The sequence below is a fragment of the Neofelis nebulosa genome, chromosome 2 (assembly GCF_028018385.1).
Source record: "Neofelis nebulosa isolate mNeoNeb1 chromosome 2, mNeoNeb1.pri, whole genome shotgun sequence".
Lineage (NCBI taxonomy): Eukaryota > Metazoa > Chordata > Mammalia > Carnivora > Felidae > Neofelis > Neofelis nebulosa.
In genome coordinates this window covers 81,184,025-81,208,595 of record NC_080783.1, presented here as the reverse complement: position 1 = coordinate 81,208,595, position 24,571 = coordinate 81,184,025, and positions in this window count along the sequence as shown.

Genomic DNA, 24,571 nt, shown 5'->3' with positions numbered 1-24,571 from the left:
GTAGCCACTGCACTAGCCCCAGCCTCAAACGGCTGCATGCCAGCATTCGTGGGACATGAGGTGTTTAAAAACATTTGCTAAAAGAATGAGAGAATGCTGTGGAAGAGTTGAGTGCTTTCCGTGCATAGATAACAGGAGGAAAACAAAACAAAAACATATGCAGCCTGAGTGGTTATCCCAGGCCCAAGACAAACACCTCACTCTCGTGGTTCAGAGGTTATCTTTTTATGCTCCTTTTATGTATCAGGGCTTTGAAGGAGCCACAGAGAAGCAGCAGCAGCGGCAGATGCTATTCCCATGAGATTTCTGGAATCTACTTGGCCACTGTTCACTTCAGAAGCCAGGCATTTGGACAATGTCTTGAAACAGCGGCTTGGCATTGAAACTTCTATGGTGAACATTTTGATGTGCACCCAGGCCTGAGGTCCCCGGCCAGCTAAGAGCTATTTCTCACATTTCCTGGTCATTTCTCAGTCTCCCTCCTGGGAAGGAGGACATTTGTTAACAATTACAAAGACAGAGGCTTTGAACTGTGCCTCCCACCCTCAGTGAAAGGTGGGCTCTGAGCCCTGGCGCCCTGAAGTGCCCGGAGGAATCTGAGCTTCCTCTTTTCCTCCCTGTGTGAAAAATGTGGCAGGTTCACAGATGAGACAAAGGAAACAAACAAAATTGGCCAATTTGCTACCAGAGCCTTAGATGCTACAAAGCGAAGAGTATGGCTCTCTTCCCAAAGGTGAGAGGGGCAGACTGAGATTAGTTTAGCTGGACTGAAGTTCCTCATTCCTAATAAACTAGTCTGTGTTGTCGCTTCACTGGATGTTCTGCAGAGACCATAATTGAGAGATGTGAATTTTTTTTTCTGAAAAATTTCTGATTTGATTAAAAAATGAAATTTCAAAAACCTTTAGTTTATTAAAAATATTGTATTACTTACCATTTAAATTTTTATTAAATATATTTATTAATTACGCATCTTAGTTTTTCCAATTAAAAATAGTATGTTTAGTTGATCATCTAGGCAACAGCAAAGAAAATAGATACTTGACAGTTGTTCCACTAATCCCAGGGAGATTCTAGTGCTCAACATGCAAGTCAGGTCATGGCAACTACTAGGCATTGACAAGTGCCCCTTTTTCTTGGATCATGCAACTACTCCCAGGCTTATGAGGTAGGGCAGTAAAGGGCCTCACTCTTTGCTATTGGAACACCTATGGGATATGGTAGCTACTCAGCTTCCTTTAGCTAAGGGCTCTGTGTCCCCGGCCTGTTGTGTAGGGCACCAAAGCCTCCTGTCGTGCCCTCCAGCCTGCCAGGAGAGCTCTGTCCTGCCCTGGCCTCCTATTCCAAAAGATGAGGAAGTGAGGATTTCAACTGGGCTGTGGATCAGCACAATGGCAAGACTGGTTTTGCCTGGCTTATGTGTTCTAAGGACACATGGGGAGAAAGCTGGGGCCCCGACGATGTACAGGCTGGACCAGCCCAGGAGAAGGGGCTGATGCATGTCAGTGAAGGATGTGTGTTTACCTCCTGCCAAGGAGGAGACAAACCTTGCTAAAAGGATCCAAATAATGGCTTCAGAAAAAAACTTGAAAGTAACCATCGTGCCTACACTTCTTAAATATGGAACATTTCAAAAACTGGCAGAATCCGAGTATCTTTCAGGCCAACCTCATGGAGCTGTTGTTCTCTGAAGGTTAAGATTTGATGATGGCAGCCCTGTCTTGATTTTCTTTTTCTTTTTTTTTTTTTTAATGTTTATTTATTTTTTAGAGAGAGAGAGCATGCACGAGCAGGGTGGGGGGGTGGTGTGCAGAGAGAAAGGAAGACACAGAATCTGAAGCAGACTCCAGTCTCTGAGCTGTCAGCACGGAGCCCAATGTGGGACTCAAACTCATGAATCGTGAGGTCATGACTTTAGCCGAAGTCAGAACTTAACTGACTGAGCCACCCAGGCGCCCCATCCTGTCTTGATTTCCTGATTTGATCTAGTATAAAGAGAAGCTGCCTACTTGCTTTGAATTCAGGTTAGTAATAAACAAACAAATAGGATGTTTTAAAAATTAGTATATGTCTAAATAATAAAAGAGTGCTACTAAAATGCTCATGAACCCTCGGGATGCCTGGGTGGCTCAGTTGGTTAAGCGTCCAACTCTTGATTTCACTTCAGGTGATGATCTCACAGTTCATGAGTTTGAGCCCTTCATCGGACTCCTCTGACGGTGTGGAGCCTGCTTAGGATTCTCTCTCTCTCCGTCTGTCTCTGCCTCTCTCAAAATAAATAAATAAAATTAAAACTAAACTAAACTAAACTAAAATAAAAGCTCGTGAACCCTCAAAAATTGTCTTCAGAGGGACTCCTGAACTTCGGTGAACTGTGTCATGAGCCAGTCAGATGTCGTGGAGGGAAGGACTCCCTTAGCAATGGACACCACACACAAATGTAACTGCACTCACTATACACATTGCTGTTGCCCCTGTCATGTAGGGCACAGATGTTACTGACCTTGTGCAGATTACAGCTGTCTCCGTATGTGGTCACAAAAACATGGCGGTGACAATCCTTAGGAGAACAGGAACTCCTATAATGACCTCTAATTACAGACATCAAACAAGCTGAAACCAATTCCTTCTCTCTCGTTTATTGGGATTCTTGGGGCTTAAAAGGCCCACAAAGCATTTTCTTCCACAAATTTAACCAATACACTAGTAATGCACATCACTTCTACTAATAAACACTGTTCGTAAATGTGTCAATCAAATTATAAAATAAACTACTAACAATGCTCTAGTCATTAACTGGCATTTTATCATGAAAGCTACAAAATACAGTTGCAATCTTAAGGCCACAGCTTGAAGCTGAAAGGTGTCAGGGCCACCTCAGAAGTTTCCCCCTGGTCTGCTTCCCAAGAGCCTCTACTTCTTATTCCGGAAGCCACATGCTGTTCCTCAGTACTTCCCTCTTGCTGAGGGGTGAGCCATGACAAAGCAGCACACGTACCCTGATCTTCTGAGACAAATGAACCCGCCACCTCCACCACACCCTGTCTCTCCTCCTCAGAGACTCTGAGTGAGGATGCACTAACTACTAACAGCATCTACAATTCAGAGTTTCTGGAATATCCAACTATAGGACCTTCCAGATTTTTTTTTTCCTTCTCACTGGAATGAGAACTCTATTGAAATAATTTCTACTTCCTTTCAGACTCTCTAGGTGGAGAGTGTTGACTCTCAAACATTGATTCATGATGCAGAAAAAGAGAGAGCAGTGGAATTCTGGTTTATGTCATAGCTGGCATTGTACTTACCGTGTGAGATAAATTACCTGTAAATGTATTTGACCTATGCGGAGTACCCAGTGTTTTAAATGTGAATTAGGTGTCAAAGTTAAAAAAAAAAAATCCTTTACTATTTAAAAAAAAAAAGAGAGGGGGTGTCCCATACAAATCAATTTGTGGTTTCTCCTGAAAATGTTGACTATTTGGCCACACTGGGCCTGCATTCCTTCAGGCGCCCATCAGCTAGATCAATGTGACTCTTTACATGGGGCATACCTTCTCTGGTCATCATGCCCCCACTGTCTCCCAGTATAAGTTTGATGTAATGCCTGGTGATAGGAGATATATGTAGTGCCTTCACCAGAGCTGCCTTCCTTCAGTTACATGACCTGCCTGGCCTATATCAATTTGAACTTGTGACCCCTGCTCTAAGCCGTGTAGTCTCCTCTAACACCACTTACCACTTCCCCTGCTGTGCCTGATGGCCGGCCTGAACCTTTTAAGTACAGCCTCGGTGCACCTGCTCCACAAAACACTTCCCAGTTGGACTGCCAGACAGAGCACAATCATGAGGTTGCTTTGGGAGTCTTGTATCTCTTACTTCCTAAAACATCCATGAGAAACTTTTGAGAAGTAGTGAATTACTTCGTCGTGAAGAATTTATATTCAGATATCTAGTAAATTTGGCACTAGCTTCAAATGAATGTCTACATACCCAAAGAGAATGACAAACTGTGTGCAAACTAAGACTCTTGTGTATAATAAATACAGGCTCAATAATTCCTCCAGATAAACAATGTTGCCCAGAGTTTCATAACTAATTTAAAGGATGTGTGACAGAGTTACTCTGATAAATACAGTTTCTGAAATGCAGCGGGAGAGTAAGACATGGAATGCAAGGCTGATTTCTCTAATAAGCAGAAAGTGCATGAGAGCCCAGAGAGGGGAGAGGCCCCTGGAGAGGTATGCTTCACAGAGATGCCATTCCAGTTGGGCCTTGAAGGGTGAGCAGGATCTGAACATGTAGGAAGTGAAAAAAAGGAGTCTTCAGTATAGAAGAAACAATCTGAAAAAACAAAACAAAACAAAACAAGAAAAAAAAAACATGGAAACAGAGAAATGTGGGCAGGCTACTAAGGAAACAGTTCAGTTTGCCTGGAGAGTAACTAAAGTTCTCATACTTAAGAATCCTTTACTATTTAAGGTTGGAGATCCCTCGGTCTACCTCCATAAACCTATCTTTTAATCATTACAAGTGATTCTATTGTAGAGGGACTGGAGTCCCTACTTTGAGCAAAACTTGCGTTGTGTGTACATGGATAGATATAGGAAAGGTGGCACGTTCAGGTTACAGAAAGCTTTGATTTCGGGCGATGGAATTTATAATTATTTTGTGGTCAAGAAAGGGTTACTTTTCCTGAAAGTTTAATATTCGATATGGGATAAGGGAGAGAGTTGCCTTAAAGATGGTACCCAAGTGGGTCCTAGGAGATACCATTAATTGAAGCAGGGGACCTGAGAGAGATTGGGACTTCAGTTTTTGCTTTTAGGTTTGGTTAGGATCTGCCCCTCTGAATACTTATAACACCATGAGCAGTACAGGGGTAGATACTCATGGGCAATGGTCCAGATTCCCCTGGTCTTGAGTTGGGCATACGTATCTTCCAGGACTCAGCTCCTCATCTGTTCAATGGAGATGATAATAGTATTTTCCCTGATCTGTTGAGGATCTAAGTTGGATAAAGCATCGGAAAAGCCTTTAGAGAACTACCCATATAAAAGGAATTATTATCCTAGAGAGAAGATTTGATTTCCAAATTTCCCAGCATAGCTCAGTGAATGTTAGTATACCTATGCCACAGTTTCCATAGGTTTTCACAGTACAATGGTAGTGCTCGCTATTGAACACTAGAAGGAAAAAAATAAACTGGTTACAAATTGTATATCTAGAGTAATTATACTTTTTAAGCTACTGTATTATTTGTGGGAAATATAGCTGTATTTCAACAGTGGATTTCTAGGGATGAGATTGTACATAAATTTTTTCTTGATTTTTCCACTGTATTTTCAAAAGTCTCTTTATGAGCATGCATTACTTTTGTGATCTGAAAAAAAAAAGAAATTTTTTTTTCAGTCCAAAAACTTTAAAGCCATCCTGAGATCGGTGAAATTGGAGAGTTATATGCTCTTATGGCCTTTCCTCAAGGACCCTGTTTGCTTCTATTCTGACTTTTGCTGCTTGAACACAGACCCATTTTCTTGATTGAATGTGTGTGTGTGTGCAGTTTAAAAAAAGTCCTTAAGGAAAAGAAAAAGAAAAATACCAAAACGCGTGACTTGAGTTGTGAAGACTAAGTCAATACATCCCTATTAGGACCAAGAGTCCTTTCAATATTTACATTAGATTTGCTTCCAAAGGTTTGTCTTTTTAATGGATTGTAAATAAATTGGGAGTGAAACAACAGTGGAGCATAATAAACACAGAGGATGCTAATATCTGGACAAATAAAAATAGGGAATTTGTAAGAACAAGCCAATTTCAGTTCCAGAGGGGGTATCATCTTAGTTGAAACTTATCAGAGTTTTTTGTAAAAGACGGGACAATTGTAAAGTTGGGGTACATGAGAAGAGACTTGAGGCATGAAGTGTGTTACACACCAGGTTTCCAGAGAGACAAGAACTGGTATGTCTAGGATGTTTCACATGCTGCTCACAGCCTGAGGCTAGGGCAAGATCAAACTGCATTCAAAGCCAGCACTTACTAATATCAGTATGGCTGACTTCTAAGGCCTGGAAATTAACAAGATAAGAGAGGGGCCTATGTCTTCATTATGTGAGTTACTAGAATTATTAGAATGAAAGACAAAGACCATCAGGCCATAAAATACAGGCAATGAGTGTTTCAGAAGATGTCCCTATGTTGGGAATCATGACCCTCCAAACTGAATTTGCAGTTCACTGATTATTTTTCAGAAGATTCATTCAGGCCAATGTTAAAAGAGACAAAATGATCCCTTCTTACCTCTTTTTGTTTTGAAGAACATGAGATAGAGAAGTCAGGGTTGGATTTGCAAAGAACAAATGTAGCAATACAGGACGATGATAGCAGTCCATATTCCGTTAATAGATCTTCATTGTAAATTGCCGAAGCGTATTTTCAAGCAATTACCAAGGGAAAATGTATATAAAACAATCTGAAGATGGAAGCCTAGTGTTCCATCAGCCTTTCATGTCAGTCTCACATTTTTTCACTGGACTTTATCACAGGAAAGCAAATGAACATACATATAAATATGATCTAGAAGTGACAGGAAATACTTGTATGTTGTTGAATTGTAGCTACTAGCTTTCTTCTGGTCTTAACAAGAATTCTTTTACAAGAAGTAAAGCATTTAATTTTGTTTCCAAGGCCATTTACTTTCCTATGAAGGCAAAAAGAAGAACTAAGGTCTCTAAAATGTCTGACATCCGGCTGGAATGTTTGATGATTGAGATCTAAATTTTGGTGTCTGTGTACTTATTTTTGCTTTTGTTTTTATTTTTGGAAGTAGAAGATAGGGTGGGTTGATTCAAATTGATAACTATTTCAGCTTTCCATTTCATCTTGCTGGTATAGAACTAACATAATTACTTCCCTCTTAGGTTTTTTAGTGATTATCCCTATCTATCAGAAGAATAAATCTGTGTGTAAGACAGAAATAAATTTGTACCTATAAATCTCTTGCTGGGTTGATTATCTTTTTGTTTTCAAATAATAGCATTGCCACTTAAAAATATTTAGTTTCCACTTATTTCAGTAGCTCTCATTTATCAAACATTACATTGTTCTCCTTAGGTATAACCTCAAAATTCTATTATCAAATATTGGTACTCAGTAATACGGAATGAAAATACAATGAAGACAAAGTTTAGTGCTTTAATTTTTCTTCTATTAGGTTCACACTGACTTTTTTTGGGTTTTACAAGTATATATCCATAACTGGCTTAGTCAATAAAGAATATATAGGCTTATACTTAAAAAGTTCAATACCATACGAAATTGTAAATGTTCAAATAAAAATATTTTGAAATGGCCATTGTTTCTCTAAGAATTTATGAACTATCTAACCCTTAGAAGAAGAACTGTGTTCCTATTGAGTGTTTCCAACTTCCTCTGTTAAACAAAACTAATTGGTGACAGTGAGAAAATACTGCTTCTCCATGAAGGACTGAATCCTGCAATCAGGACCCAAAAAAGACCCAAAACTTAGAATACAATGCTATTGTTTTCTTTTACTTTTCCTTAAGTGGAGTAAGTTAAAATGAAGAGGGGTTATCTTTAAAAGAAAGACAAAAATTCAGTATAAACTAAAAAATTAGATAGCAGAGAGTTATTTTTTTACTGAGATTTTAAAGACCGCATTAGACCTTTACAGCATTAATGACAGAAATAGCCCATAGGAGCACACTTATTTGGAAATCATCCATTTCCCCCACCCTTTTTTAAACTTGCCTTTCCAAAGGAAGAAAACCACAAGATACAATAACTAAAAATGAAACAATTCTAACAACAAACCACTCACTCAGTAATTGATAAGTTCTACTTGGAATGGTTCAGAGAGGCTCTCACCCCCTCCTTTAAATCACTTGTCCATTATTTTCAGTGAAGGAGAAGTAAGAGCGAGGAAGCAAAAAGGTAGGTGAATTCAATTGAAGAGACTTCAAAGGCCCAGCAGGGCCTAGCAGGGATGACCTTGGGCCTCTCAGAGCTCCCCACCTTCCCCATGGCAACCCTGTCCACTGAGTGTCCCCTCCAAGAAGTGCCCTCCCCTCTTCCTCATCAGAGGGTGGACTCAAATCCATTCCATGCACTTTAAAAACATAAAAAGGACTATGAGAGACTTCACCAGATGGAAGAACTGTTATTGTGCTCACAGTTTACATTTTAAATATCGTTGAATTTCTGCAAAACAATGGTGTAAGTGGAGATGCACTTTTAAAAAAACGAATAAACGAATCTGTTTTTAGATGAAAATGAGCTACAAATCATTGCTCTAGATAAAGCAATATAGAATCTTTTAAAAAATTTTTTAATGTTTTATTTATTTTTGAGAGAGAGATGAGACAGAGACAGAGACAGAGACAGGGACGGGGGAGGGGCAGAGAGAGAGGGAGACACAGAATCTGAAACAGGCTCCAGGCTCTGAGCTGTCAACACAGAGTCCAACTCAGGGCTTGTACCTGTGAACCGCAAGATCATGACCTGAGCCAAAGTTAGACCCTTAACGGACTGAGCCACCCAGGCACCCCTAGAATCTTTTTTAAAATGTTTATTTATTTTTGAGATACAGAGAGAGCACACAAGCAGGGAAGGGGCAGAGAGAGGGGGGGACAGAGAATCTGAGGTGGGTTCTGTGCTGACAGCAGAAGGCCCAGTGCAGGGCTCAAACTCAAGAACCGTGAGAACATGACCTAAAATCATGACCTGAGCTGAAGTCGGACACCTAACTGACTGAGCCACCCAGCTGTCCCATAGAATCTTTATGTCTAGCAGCTGTCATATGCCTTCTATTTTGCAATGACATTAAACATAGGCCTTTGAGTTTGAAACCAAAACCATTTTCTCACCAGCAAAAATGTATGGAAAATACAATGACACAACCTTGATTTCACCCTTTGAAAGGAAGTAATGGGACTCACATCTCTTTGCTTTGAGATTCGACTATTAAATGGAGGAAGGACATCAGTGCTTATTTTTATCTGTTTTTCTACCACATCCTGTTATGACATCATTGTCTTATCTACAGCATGAAGGGTAATGAAGGTTATAAGACTAGAAATGAACCGAGGCTGAGAGCAGATCCCACACAGTCCTTCCATACTTATTGTCTTTGCAATGATTGAAAGTATGAGTCAGTGTGACTCATTTGGCTTCCTGACCGAACCAATTGTTTGACTCTCCATATTTAATAGTGTTACCTGAACTCGCTTTTCTGCTCATTTGCATGACGTCATGGATTTCGTTCACCTTTCCTTTGTCAAGCATCAGGCTGAACATTTGACTGAAACATTAAGATGCATTCAAACTCCAGGTACTGGGACCACATAGACAAAATATCTCTTTGGATATAACGTCATTGCTAAGTTTTATGTTTTCATGGCAAATGTTACCTTCTTTGGAATCCAGAAAGTATTTACCTTTGAATGAGGAAACACATATAAAAATTCTTTGGGCAACTTAGTCCCACCATGGCCAAAGGACCTGGGAAAGAAGGGGTCTTGAAATGAAACCATAACTGACACCCCATTTTTTTTTATTTTCTTGATTTACTGTCTTCTTATTCTCCAGAACTGGCCCTGTTTTGGATTAGTAAATGGTTGACCGGGCAAACTCAGAGATGATCTCTTCCAACACATTTTCTAGAAGAGGTAACTGCAGCCCAGAAAGGTGAAATTCCTTGTTCAAGATGAATTCAGGCCTGAAACCTTGTCTGGCTTAATCACAGAATTCCTGAGTTCCGTGAACTCAGTGTAACATCAGCTTCTGGGTGGGAAAAAGGTAGAGAATCTGGGCCATTAGCAAATGGGGGAAAAAAAGCTTTCTGAGGCAAAGAAAAAGCATTTCTACAGCCAATTAGACAAATCACCCTTAAGGGGAAACATATTTCTCAATTAAAGCCTGCCAGCATACAATATTTCCCAATTAGTTCAAACAGCACAGTCACAGATGTGGGCCAAAATATGCTATATCCTTTAGAAGTTCTTCTATCAATGGTTAGGATCTCTTTGATTTCATGAATGACTTTCATGTTGTGTGTATGTATAGAGGGTGTTTTTTTTTCTTTGGAAAGGAGAGACTTATAACCAGAGAAATTTAAACACAAATGGACCCACTGAAAACACATTGATAGCATAGCAGGTGTTTCACACCAGAGTATTGAAATGGGTAAAGTAGTAAATACAAATCCAAATAGTTGGTGTTCCAGTTAATACTGCCTTTGACCTAAATCCCACCCAAAAAGCTAAATAAAATATTCTTCCTTCTATGAGTATGTTTGCCACATTTAGAAAACAAAAGTCCAGGACGCCAGTTAAATTTGAATTTCAGATAAAGAACAATCTATTATGTTCTAAGTATGTTCCATGGACTTTGGGGGACATTCAAATTATTACTAGTTTATTTTAAATTCAAATTTTATTTGACATCCTGCATATTATCTGGCAACCCAGCTAGGAGAGAATCAGGTCCCGTACCTTGGAATTTATAAAGGTATTTACAAACAATAAACATATACACAGACAAAATGCACTTCACACTTCTTGGCAAACTTTCCTAGCTATGGGAATTGCTGATAGAAGATTGGTCACTGGGAACATTGTGACCAGCCAGGATGCAGACTCCATCTAGACACCCTGAGGCTTGCCCCTCGAGACAATCTGTGAGAGAAAGGACATCAGAGGAAAAGGTGCTAGAGTAGAGGTAGATAATACGTTTTCTTGCCCACCTTTTTTGCAAGGTCTTTTCTGCTGCCAAGTGGCCAGCTGGCACATTTTTCTTTTCCTTTGGCCCAAGTCCATTTACAAGACCTCCATTAGTTGTGGACTACATCATGGATCAGGCTACATCAGAGTTTGCCACAGTACATGTTGCAAATTAATTCCACGTGCTAAGAGGGTCCAGTGATTCCTCTTCTCGTAAGACTTGTAGACTCTTGGAATGTTAGAGCTGGTAAAGCTGGTATTATTGATAAAATCATCTAATTTTTTTATGTCACAGATGAGGGAGACTTATGCCCAGGGATCTTAAATAATCTGTCTGAGGACTCACCGCAGGAGCCAGGGCTAGAATCAGCGTGCTGACTCGAGGCTTGGGTCACTGTTCCACATCTCGTTACAATCAGATATTAAAATTGAGATTGATCGTGTGTGGCTGCAGATGAACTACAATCCACTTAATTAATATTTCTAACACTAAAGGCCCTCTTCTTCTCTCAATGGTTTTACTATGTACCCATGGCAAATAATAATAGTGATGCGTACGACTGATTTGCAGCAGCGATAATGCCTAGTGAGTAAGCTCATGCACTTTGGACTCTTTCTGACCTATTGAATTTCTGGCCCAACCCCTCACTAGTATGAGGACTTGGGTAGGTTAGGGCAGCTTCCAATTTCTCGGGGCATCTGTCTTCATCTGTGAAATAAGGGATTGTAGTGAGAGGGAAGAAAAATGCACAGGCCCTGGCATATAGCGAGGCCACTGTCCTAACCCGTGAATATAGAGGGAAGTCCTGTTTCCACTGAGCTTGTATTCTAACCAAAAACAACGCACATAGGCGTCTCTGATTGGAAAGAAATATTCCGTGAAATAGACAGATGATTTCGGTTCATTATCCAACAAAGCCAGCAAAATACCCCATCCTTATTACTCAGAACTCAAGTCAAACCTGTAGAGCAGGCTGTACCAGTGGTGTGGGGAGTCAGGCCACAGATTATAAATCTCTCTTTTGCTCCTGACCTTCCAAACTATTCAAATGTGGTGGGGCTGGTTTTATTTGGCCTATTTTAATAACTGCATCCAATTACATCACTGACTCATTCAAAGATGATTGAATATAGGAAGAACAAAATTACAAGGTCAGCAGCATTTTCTTGGCAGTATCTGACCTCTCATTCTCTGTCTTCTTTCACCACTTCATAGCTTAAACCTTCTTTCTGTAACATTCTCTGACTCCTAAAAGCCCCAACCCTGTCACCTTCATACACTCTGACAGAGCACTGGGGCCAAAATGACCTTTCCCTGCCCTGTCCCCCTGCATGTCCACTAAATTTCCCATTTCTTTATTTCTTTTAAGTTTATTCATTTATTTATTTAGAGAGAGAGCATGCACATGAGCGGGGGAGGAGCAGACAGAAAGGGAGAGAGAGAATCCCAAGCAGGCTCCACACTGTTAGCACAGAGTCCCATGTGGGGCTCAAACCCACAAACCGTGAGATCATGACCTGAGCCAAAACCAAGAGTCGGAGGTTTTACTGACTGAGCCACCCAGGTGCCCCCAAATTTCACATTTCTTCAGTTGAAAGATCAGATTAAGCATTTTGAGGAAAGAAAATAGAGTTAATTCAGTCCAAAATGTACCTGATTGACGGTCCAGTTGATTCAGCCAGATTTTTTACCTTTTTTTTAAACAAGAAGCTTTCAGGCCAAAATACAATTGATTTTCTTTCTTTCTTTCTTTTTTTTTTCTGAGTTGTGGTCTGCTTTGAGGTAGGAAGGTCTACGTGAGAGAATTTTAAATCATGTGACCCACAGAGAGTAACCCAAATGTCCCACAATCTCTAGGCTTCAGGGCTCACTCATCTATTTAACACCAGCTAATGTGGAATGTGCCCTGTCCTGTACAGCCGTGGGATGTCAGCTCTCTCCCCCTAGTATTTCTGCATCTCCTAAGGAATGGTGACATGTTGGGAAAATTCATCCTCTAGTTAATTGTCAGCTCCGACTCTGATCTGCTGCTCCGAACATCTTTGCCAAATACCTTTTTCTACATCACAACCATGCTCTGGGTTGCTGCCCTTCTGCCTTATAGAACTAGGCACTAAACAGTGACTCAGTATCCTCCCTGAGTTTTCCAAAGCACAACAGACACCAGGTTAAGTATTCACAAAGTTGTGTTAAGGCTTGGGACTATCAGAAGAAGTGAATTTCAATGCAAAAGAAGAAAACAAAATTCAGAATCACTACTCATAGAATCCAACCGCATACTCTTTTCCAAAATGATTTTCCTACCGTCTCTCTTGTAATCTCCTTACCCCATCCTACCCCTTGTCCTTAGCCTACCACTGTGTTCCAGGATTGGATCATCTACTGATTCTATGGAAATTACAGAAATGAACCAGCGGGATGTCTGCAAAAATCTTCCCCCAGTTGGTACCAGACCTAATGGGATAAGATGGGCTGTGGGGGTCAAAGGACAGACGAGTCAATCAGGAGAGAAACTGACTTTTGCCAGTTGAATTCTTCTCCAGGGATATCCAAGGAAGCCATACTTTTCTCAGAGTGATACTCAGCTCAGGAAAAGAGGAACTGTCCAGGAACTGTTTCTGAAACTCATTCAATTGAGGAAAAAATAATCCTTTCTTAGGTTTTCCTTCTCAGAGGGACTGTCCACACCTGCCTCTGTTTCCTCTCAATTCTTCCCTTCTGCATTGTTCTCAGAGACAAGTACACATTCATTGACTTATTCATTCATTCAACGATTACTTACTAAATACTTCTCATATGCCAGGTGCATTGTTAACTGTTAGGGAAGAGGGAATAAAATAACACTCTTGGTCCTTCCGTAATGGAGTTTCAGTTAGCAGGGAAGTTAGGTAATACATACACAACCAGAAGGAACTCTTAAATACATACATTGCAAACTGTTATAAAGGAAAAAGGCACGATTCTCTGAGACCAAATGGGAGTCATCCTTTAGATTGAGGGAAGGAAAATGCTTTATGGACAGGTTGTCCACAATCTAAGAAAGAAGCATGAGGAGGAATTGGTCATGTGAAGAGAAGAGACAGGTGCGGGTGTGGGTGTGGGCGTGGGTATGAGTGGGGTAGAAAGAGAGGAAAGAAGGAAAGCATTCACACCAATTTTCTGTATGTGCACAAGGCCCTCAGGGTATTTTCCATGAGCTGTGAGGGACAAAGATGAATATAGGGAGGCACAGGCTGGGGGTTTCAAGGGGCTACTTTTTAAGGGCATTCACTTTAAGCTTCAATAATAAGTATCCACTTGATTCTAAGTGTAAAGGGAAATTAATGAAGAAGGGGAATGTGATGTTCCCGCTTATGGCTTTTTAAAGATCACTCAGTAAAGATAAGGAATTGGCAACACTGGAAGTGGGGAGACAAGATCGAGGGAGATTGATGATCATGGAGAGAACAGTGGAGATGGAGAAAAGTGAAAAGGCTCAAGATAAATGATGGAGAAAGAATAGTCAGGGCTTGATGAAGGTTTAGACTTGAAAAAGGAGGAATCAATGACTCTCAGAGGGTCACCAGGGAACCTTCTGGCAATTTGACAACGATCACAAGTGTCTCATAAGTAGAAATCTCTTGAAATGTATGCTTCAGATGTGTGTATTTTATGCACTTTACACTCTATAGACTATACTCAAAGAAAAATACTTAGGTAAGGTTTCTGGCTTGGCAGTTGTGTGGATATCAGCATCCTTTTCTCAAGTGGGAAGGCCTAGAATAGGAAAGGTTTCACTGGGGGTTGGGAGAGGAATCAAGAGACCCATTCTGGCCTAGAAGCACTGAGATTTCTGAGTCACCCAAGTGGACACATCACACAGGCAGCTGTATTTGTGCATCTGGAACTTAGAAGAGAGACCTGGGATAAATATTATGGATCCTTCTCATTTTCAGAATTTACTGCTGCATTGTGAGGAAAATCAGAGAGGAAATAATAAACACACCTTCTGAAAAAACAAACTGTAGGAAGTTGGACATGTTCATAAAATATTAAGAAGCTTTTACACAGACTGTTCCTGGTTTCTATTGAAATTCCAAAGGCCTGATGGTAACCAGAAGCCCTATAGGGCTTTCACTTCATGTAACATCTCTGAAGTTCTGGCAGCAGAGAAAATATACATGAGGATCATTTTTTTAAAAAACCATGATCGGCCTAGATTTTATTATCGTTCAAAACCTTTCAGGAACCCACAAAACAACTGCTGGAGTGTGTGATTGTGAAGTGGATAGATACCATACAGGCTAAACATCATGGCATCTATGCCTTCCACAATTTTAGAAAAAATCATCAGAGAGAAACATTCAAATTAAGCATTTTAAGACCTAAAAGATATGGTAAGTTACCATGTTGACTTTGTTAACTTAATGCATACCAGTTACTAATCACTGGCATATGTCTACACGTATACCTCCCAAATCCACACCTTTTTTCTGGACTTGGAGTTGTAACGTCAGGAATTGCAACAGATAACTCTACAGTTAATTAAACATTTTTACATTACCATAGGAATGAATCAGATAGCCAGGAATTTCCCTTGAAATTAACAAAATCATTATCTAGTATGTTGATACTTTGATTATATATGACTCTGCATCACCGAATCTTGAAGTGAATCCATCCAGTGAATCTTGAAGGATAAAATAAAAACAAAAATAAAAGTAGATTTGTACTTTGGGGTTTACTCAGTCCCACACACACATACAACTTTTACTACTGACATGCAAATGCGACCATTATGGGATGGTGTTTACTATAAAGAGTAGTTAAGAGATATAAACCCTGCTAGGAACTTGCTCCAGGAAGAAATATGTTTAGAAACAGATCTGCCACCCACCGAACAGAGTACACTTCAGATCTGCAGGTTCTTATAATTATTCCAGAATGGGTTGACAGCAAACTGCATGAGAGGTCCAACACAACATTTAAGCTGCCTCCAACTTAATCATCGTGTGAGTCACGCAGCGATTTCTGCAGGGCTGGGAGAATGATTTTCTGGCCCATCACCATCCGGTTTACACCAAGTCACTGGAGATACAAAAACATTTCAAGACTCCCACATCCCAATAAATTATACAAATTATCTGTCAAAAGAGAGCTTGATTTAGTAGGCACAAGTGCTAGTCAAGACACCAGGGAACAACCCAAAAACCACTGATAGAAAATACAGAAAGACTGGAGGGCACGAATTCAACAGGAAAAGATACAAGGGCTGTAAGGACCCATGTTGTGAATGTGGCTGCCACACTTTGTGCACACGCATATTGTGTGCACACTTTAAAAAGCCAGTCCAGGGGTGCCTGGGTGGCTCAGTCGGTTAAGCGTCTGACTTCGGCTCAGGTCACGATCTCGCGGTCTGTGAGTTCGAGCCCCGCGTCGGGCTCTGGGCTGATGGCTCAGAGCCTGGAGCCTGCTTCCGATTCTGTGTCTCCCTCTCTCTCTGCCCCTCCCCCATTCATGCTCTGTCTCTCTCTGTCTCAAAAATAAATAAAACGTTAAATTTTTTTTTTTAAATAAAAAGCCAGTCCAGATTCTTCTAGAGAACAAGGGCAAAATAATGTATATACTCAGTGCCTAAAGTAGATGAAGGCTTGCACATGCCACACTGTGATAAAGAGGTAAGTCAGAATCTACATTCTGAATAACTACTGGATTCCAAGAGATAGGGCTAAACTGAAAATAGTGAAAAGAGCCAGATTCAACCTAGTCAGGGGAGAGAGATGAACAAGTCATTTAGCAGCCACATGGAAGCCAGTACAGAGTAGGAAGAGCTGAGCAAAGGAGCCAGGCTGCTGGGGGTTGAATCCAGGCTTGATCTCTTCCTGCGTGGCTGTGGGCAAACCAAGCACCTGTCTATGCCTTAGCCTCCAGGTCTGTAAAATGAGAATAATGAGGAAATCTTTCTAATGATAATGAAGTTCTCTCAACATTAAATGAGTAGATTCTATAAATCACTTGAAGCAAAATTTGTTAAAGAGGTAGACACTTAGTAAATGTTAGTGTTATCCAAAAATGGTTAAAACAAATAACCGCTTACCAGTTTTGCCTCTAACCTTCATTCTCATGGACCTACTTCACGTTTTACAAGAAGGCAAGAAGAAGCAAATTATAAAAGCTTGTGTCATCACTTACTTCAATTTCTACTGAAAAGCAAGGGTGAATGTGCTGAGGGAGCATAAGACAAGCTGAGGGCAAAGTACAGACTAACAGCACCCCCCCACACCTCCACCCCCTGACACACACACCAGGTGGGATATGTGTGATATTCCTCAGGCACTCCTGGTTGCCTAAGAACAAAGGAAAGGACAGAAAACAAATGGTTAAACTGACAGGAATCTCCTTGCATTTATGGATAACTTCGTAAACTGCAAGAAAAAAGCAATTTTATCTATAGCCTAATCTCCAGAAACCTATAGACTCTGTTTCCTGGAGCCCTAATATCACCCTCATCAAGATGTAAAGGGGTTTAAGTGCTTGCCATTGTGATATGGGAAACAAAGGCAAATGCAAAATTAAGTTTCCTTACTGCCTACAGCCCATTGATGAGTTCTTGAAACAGGCAGAGTGGCCTTCCTCTAGGAGCTCAGCTGCCTCGATGATGACACTTTCCTAGGGCAAAAGGGAATCTTGGTTTATTATTATCCTGACCCCTCAGGATCCTATGAGTCTCCTTAAACACATAAAAATTCCTTTGCAAACCTCCTTTATCTTTAACCTCCAAGTATATGTTGGGAATTATACTCCAACCATATGGCCCCTGATATACATCTGAAGGGTCTCATGACTGAGGTTTTACTAAACAATAATAAACGATGTTTTACTAACAACAGCTAGCCCCTCAAGGTCCTGGAAACCTTGCTTCAAAAATTCCTTAGAGACTTATGCTATCCCTAACCCCTCCCAACCTGAAGGTATATAATCAGTCACTCTTCATAATCCCAGTGCAGCTCTTTCTGCCCATGGTCCTGTCCCCATGCTTTAATAAAAATCACCTTTTTGCACCAAAGACGTCTTTAAGAATTCTTTCTTGGCTATCAGCTCTGAACCCCACCATCACCCCAAACCCCATCATGGACCACCTGAGCTGGTCTTATTCCTTCTATTAATTGAACTTGAAGGAAATATGTGGCCATGTCTTCGCTATCTTGATTTAGAACTAAGATTCTAGATATGCATGGATATTTAGTACACAAGTATTTTTACAAATCATGTGCTAGGTTATGTATGGGGGCACAAAGTGCATTAAAGTCTTATCTCCACAACATTTAAAAGCTCTCTGGGGGCTTCCTGCATAGCTCAGTCGATTGAGCATCCAACTACATTTCAGCTCAGGTCATGATCCCAGGGTCATGGGATCGAGCCTTGCTTTGGGCTCTGAGCTCAGCATGAACTCTGCTTAGGATTCTCTGTCTACCTCTGTCCCTCTCCCCTGCTCCTGTTCTCTCTCTTTCTCTAAAATAAAACAACAACAACAACAATAATAATAATAATAATAAAATCTTTCTGAGATACGCCTTGAATTCTTCAGCACTTCATGGTTGGAACATAGAAAAAGTGAACTAGGATTTTCCAGTATTCATTCTAATGTTCAAACCCCATTATTTACTGTTTTCATGCATTGAAAAAAAAAAGTGCTATTTTCCATTGTATCAAAGACTTCCTTTGGTGGATCCCCACATGGGAGGAAATGAGATGCATCTATGACCTATTATATGGTTTTATGGCTCCTTTTTGCTTATATAAGACTGTTCCCCATAGAACAATTGCCGATATAACTACAACTGACTCATGCCATGATGTTTCCTCCACTAGCTTTTAAAATTTAAACTATGTCAGATAGATTTTGTGATTTAAAAAATTTACTAATATAGATAATGAACCTAATTCATCATAGAAAATGATAATTTTTAGTCCTGGAATACTCACTTCTACAAGGCAGAAAACAAAATTTAGAAATATAAGTAGAAATCAAATTGCAAAATGTATCTTTGCTGTCTCAGTCTGGAACTGACATCCCAGATTATCAGAACAGTGAAAAGCTTCTGTTCACAATCATTTGTGCATTTTAGGATATCAGAGATGTTTCCTACTATGTAGATCCAAACCAAAACCACACACTTAGAATTTTCTCAAGAAAGAACATTACAAAGCATGATTCCAAAGGAAGTGAGTGAATATTGATTACCAGAAGAAAACACTTTCTCTATCTTAACATGGTACACATTGTGTACATTTAGTACTTTAAAGTATAAAAAGCATTAGACTAAATTAATGCTCTGTTGTATAAAGTTCTCCAAAAGGGTGAATTTATTTTTGGAACAGAGTTTGTTTGTCACCTGTGGTAAAACCATTCCTGAGTTTCTATTATCTTATGTATACTGTCACAGTCCATTCATATTTTTGACCTTCTATAATTTATTTATTTATTCATTCTTTCAACAGATGTACTTATTGAGTGTTTACCCTATGCCAGACAGTGCAGCAGGATCAGTGTTGCAGAGGAGAATAAGACAGATGAAATCTCTGTCCCTCTGGACCTGGTATCACCTAGTTTCCAAAACACTGCTCTAAATTTCATGGAAAACACAATTATTCCTCTTAACTCAAGTCCGGTAACAGATAATTAAGGGAAAGTCGTTGGCAAACATTTTATGCACTGCTCTCACAATATCAGAAAAAGAAAACTGATTTATAACATAAGTATTTTCATTTACCAAATACCTGTTATGTATTAGTCCGTGAGCTAAACATTTTATATAGGTTTCCTTGTTTTTTTAATAGAGGTATCCTTATTTAGCATCCTCAAAATCTGAGGAGCTATACAGTAATTATTTCCATTTAATGTATAAGGAAAATATGTTTTACCCTTTGCCCGAAGCCACCCAGTTCGTAAATAACACTATGTGGATTTCAACATGAATTTGAGGCCCAATCTCTGTTCTTAGACGCTACACTCAATAAATTCTGATTGATACAAGAGATCATTGTAGCACAATAAATTGCCAGGAAATAAAGAAGGCCATCTAGATGAAGGGCTGATGAGGTATTGAAAAAAACAGTTAAGTGTTCAGAAGTTTTCCATGAGGAAGTCTAGCTGTAGAATTAGCACTGACACAAAGAAGTAAGGGCAGAGCAAGGCAATCTTACCAACATGTGTGACTGTCATGCTTAACACATGGAAAAGTCAGATGGCCCAAGGAGAAAGCATTGTTCAGGACAATGAGAAGAGAGGCAATGTTCCTAAACTGTTGCATCTTGGTTTTCCCCATTCTGTTACATTTTATGGCCTATTCTGAGTCACTCAAGGATCATGTGATTAGAGAATTGTTTTCTAGTCTTTTTCCAGGCACCTCCCACCATGTGTATATAGATGATCCCCTGCTCCCTGTCTAGGCAATGACGTATGAAATAATCTCATCCTTTTCAAGTCTTGTAGAAGAATGCCAAATAAGGAGGTCAATAACACAAAGGGCACGGGACAGCTGTGGAATAAGCAGCAGGTGCTTCGTGAGTCAGTAATAGCTAGATTCCATCTCAGGGACTGCATTCTTCAAGGTGTCTGAATACTTACGTCATGATGGATTGTACTTTATACAGTGGACTTCTATTCTGTTTATTTCGAGTACGTTTGATATGTTTCCTGATAAAGTCAACTAAAATTCTGGATAGTTTGAAAACAAAACAAAACAAGAAACTTTCTGAGCCATCATGAAGGTATTAAGCTACAGGCATCCAAAACAAAAGAAAAAACCAGGAATCCTGGGGGTTACAGAAGCACAAAGTTGGCTTTTACTCTGAGGGTTGAAACTGGAAGGTAAGGAGTTTCTGTTCTGAGAGCTGCATAGTGCCCAAAGACTAAGAGATAAGACTTAGGGCCGACAATTTTCCTCCTGTCTCCCAGACTATTGCTAATGGGTGAATAAGTCAGGATTCAGACACTGCTCCATCTGATGTCACAGGCTGCACTCTCGGCTACTGCACGGCATCCGCCAGACTGGCTGCCCCACTGCCAGCTGCTCTGCTCAGGAACTGGCCGTGGTGCCTCCTGTAAGCTCTGAATAGTGGCCGCTCTTGGTGTCAATACCTCCAATAACCAAAACCCCTCACCATCCAGTTATGGCAGAGCAACGCTCTAAGGGTCTCAATCTAGGACTTCTATTCTGGCAGGCTTAAGGCATTTGGAACACTTTCAAGCAATGAGATTCTTAAAATTCTGAAGTTATGTTGTTTCCATTTTATCATTTGTTTAACAGCTTAGCTACCTTATACAAACAGCCCAGTTACAATGATCACAGGACAATTTTTTTTTTTTTTAATTGAAGAAGCATGACATATGGTGAGGTGAGTAATCTCCAGGGCCTCATGCTCTCCCAGACAAATTTCTCATGATTCATAGGGACTGTAACTGAGTGTCCTTGGGGCCTTACAGATAAATCACTCTTTTTCTGGTCGTGTTAACATTCAACTGTTATTGAGCAGGTCAGTCTTGTGGCATCTTGAGGCCATGGCGTACGTTTTTGGAAACCCATTCATTTTCACCAATTGCCTTTTTTTTCAAAAAAACATGACACTGGCTTAAATAAAATATATTGAATTATGTTTGGGAAGAGTGCTGAGAAAGCCAAACCGATAATACTCCAAAATCTGCTTGTCTCCTGCTGTGAGTTTCCAAATCATGCCATGGAGAATAAAGTACTGCCAGGAGTGTCTCAGATAAAGTGTCAAATGTGTCTGATTTAATTGTTAGCGAAAGGATTTAAGATGCTGTTTCTCCCTGCTGCTAACACCTCTCATTGATTCTGGAGCATTTCCATTTGTTGTTTAACAGAAACAGCCTCGGTATTTATAGCCCTATCACTCTAGAAGGGAAGCATTTGCAATTTGCACTTTCAATTTTGACTCCTAGGTTTCTTTCTCTTTAAACACCCTTCAAATGGGTGTCAGACGGCAATTCAATGCGTGCTTTGTGAGCTGTGGCACACAGCAGTTCTCATCCCGATGGGCAAACAGTTCAGAAGGACCCCCATAACCCTTGGCTAATTGACGATGGGCCCTGGTGAGGCCCAACCTCACTATATCAGGACTTGCGGGTTCTTGTGCACATGCCTGTGTGCTGCAACTGGGGTCACCACTCCTGGCAGATTGTATTGTCCGAAAGTGGTTACGGCGTTATATGTTTATATCCCATTCTGCAAGCTTTTCTTACGATGAAATGTTAGCATTCCTGCATCAAGATGCAGGTTCTTTGTTTCCTCCTCTTGAAATTAAGGAGAATCTTTGTAAATTCTTTGACCAATAAAATGTGACAGAAATGGTGTTGCATGACTTCAAAGGTTAAGTCATAAAAGGCAACACGTGTTCTGTCTCTCTCTGTCTCTGTCTCTCTGTCTCTCTCCGTCTCTCTCTCTCCTCTCTCTCCTTCTCTCTCCTCTCTCTCTCTTAAGGCTGCCTTTGGAACTCAGCCACCACGTGTCCAGGCCAAGGCCACAAGTGGATGGATGTTCTGGCCAAGAGCCCCAGTTTAACACTAGCTGATACCTAACTGCAGCCTCTGTAAGACTATGAGCCACAACCAACTAACCAGACCCTAACCCTAACCCACAGAGACTGTGTGAGAAAATAAATGATTGTTATTTGAAGCCACTGCATCTGGGGAGATTTGTTACAATGCAACAGGTAACCACAACTCACCTATTTCTCATTTTCCCTAATTTGGAGATCCATCGGTTGTTCAAGAATACATTTTTTCCATTTGGTATTACAAGTGCTAGAGCAATAATGCATCAGTAGGCTTGTTAAAAATAATAGTTATGAACACCAAGAGCAAACCATAAGGTAAAGTATGGACTTTAGGTGATGATGATGTGACAGTGTAGGTTTATCCGTTGTAACAAATGTACGTTCCGCTGTGGGGGGCTGTTGGTAATGGGAGAGATTGTGTGTGTGTTGGGGTTAGGAGCATATGGGAGATCTCTGTATTTTCTCTCGATTTTACTGTGAACCTTACAGTAAGGAAAGTAACCCTACAGCTCTGGAAGAAGGGGGTCTTAATAAAAGATAATCACTGAATTACTACTGCTAGTACTACTTTTAAAATTAACATTTACTGTGGATCAGGTATCATTCTAAGCACAGTACATGTATTAATGTAAGCATCCTCAAAATAAATCCATGAGGTGGGCCCTATGAACTACTAGGCTACATTGTCATGGAAGGACTTACAGAACATCCAGGGGACCCAGCAGCTCTCCAGGTTCCATGATGAGAAGAATAGGACAGGGGTTGAGTGAAGTTGGGGAATAGGGAGGCCTGGCTGTTTACAAAACAGGCAAGCAAGAACAGAACCATCATTCATTCACTCATCAGTATCTGTGAGCCACCTGCACGTGCCAAGCCTCATTCTGGGTGCCAGGGACAGAGCAGTGAATGATGTGGAAAACCCCTGCTCTCAAGGAGCTGCCCTTCCGGTGTGCTAGGCCATGTTTCTTCTAGTTTCACAGGGTGGCCACTGCAGACCCCGCTGCGCACTGCTCCTTCTTGTTCTGCTGACTCATCATAGACATTGAAAAGGAGCCAATTCCGCAACATGCTTAAGGCCACAAGTACATTCTTTACTCTTCCATAGCTAATTAGCACAGCTAATGGAATGCAAAGCCAGAGGAGAAAGAGGAAGATTTCAATACCAAATCAGCAACAATTCAATTAAAAAAAAGAAAAGAAAAGAGAGACTTTGGTAATAAATTCTGATGGGAAAAAGGGAGGTGATTTGGAACATATGAAACTTAGCATGGAAAGCAACACATTTAGGTAGGGACTTAGTGCAGTCAAGCCTGGGGACAGCAAAGCCACAGGGGTTAAGTTAGAAGAGGAGATGGGAAGGATCCAAGGGCATATTTTGCTAACTTGGAAATTATGCTTTGAGTCAGTCCTGATGGAGGCTACAAATATCACAACAATTTCTAAGTCACCCTAAAGCTCATATGAAAAATTGCCTACAGTTTCTATTCTACTGAGCTTTGAGGCTTTTTTTTTTTTTTTTTTTTTTAATTTTTTTTTTTTTTTAATGTTTTTTTATTTATTTTTGGGACAGACAGAGACAGAGCATGAACGGGGGAGGGGCAGAGAGAGAGGGAGACACAGAATCGGAAACAGGCTCCAGGCTCCGAGCCATCAGCCCAGAGCCCGACGCGGGGCTCGAACTCACGGACCGCGAGATCGTGACCTGGCTGAAGTCGGACGCTTAACCGACTGCGCCACCCAGGCGCCCCGCTTTGAGGCTTTGTAAGAGGAAGCGTGAAGCTACAAATTTCTTTCCAGAAGGGTTCAATTGACTGCATGCCTTAAGCTAATTGTACATTTTGCAGACCTCCAGAAATTGTAATTGCAGATCGGCTCTTCTAGCTAAGGAGGACTTTTGTGTAAAGCCTTTCCTAAGGTTCCAAGCTGGGTAGAGAGCCTGGCCAAACAACTGTTGGAGCCTCATGATACAGGAGTTCAAGCCAGCAAGACAGCTTGTGAAAAAAAGACTAAAAGCACTGCCAGGACCCTAAGGAGTTCCCAACATGCCTGTCATGCAAATGCATGGCCAAGAGTTGGCCAGCTGGGAAGCAACCTTGGGACTCAGTGGATTTCTCTGTTGTCTCGTGAGAAACAATGATCTTCCCTTCATGTAATCACCTGGTCAAAAAAAATCTTACTCCATTAGTTTTGAAAGTTGTATTACATTCTCAAAAATTTCTGGCAATCTTTCATCACAATTGGGGCTAGGAGGAAGCAAAGAAAGACTGGGAATCTT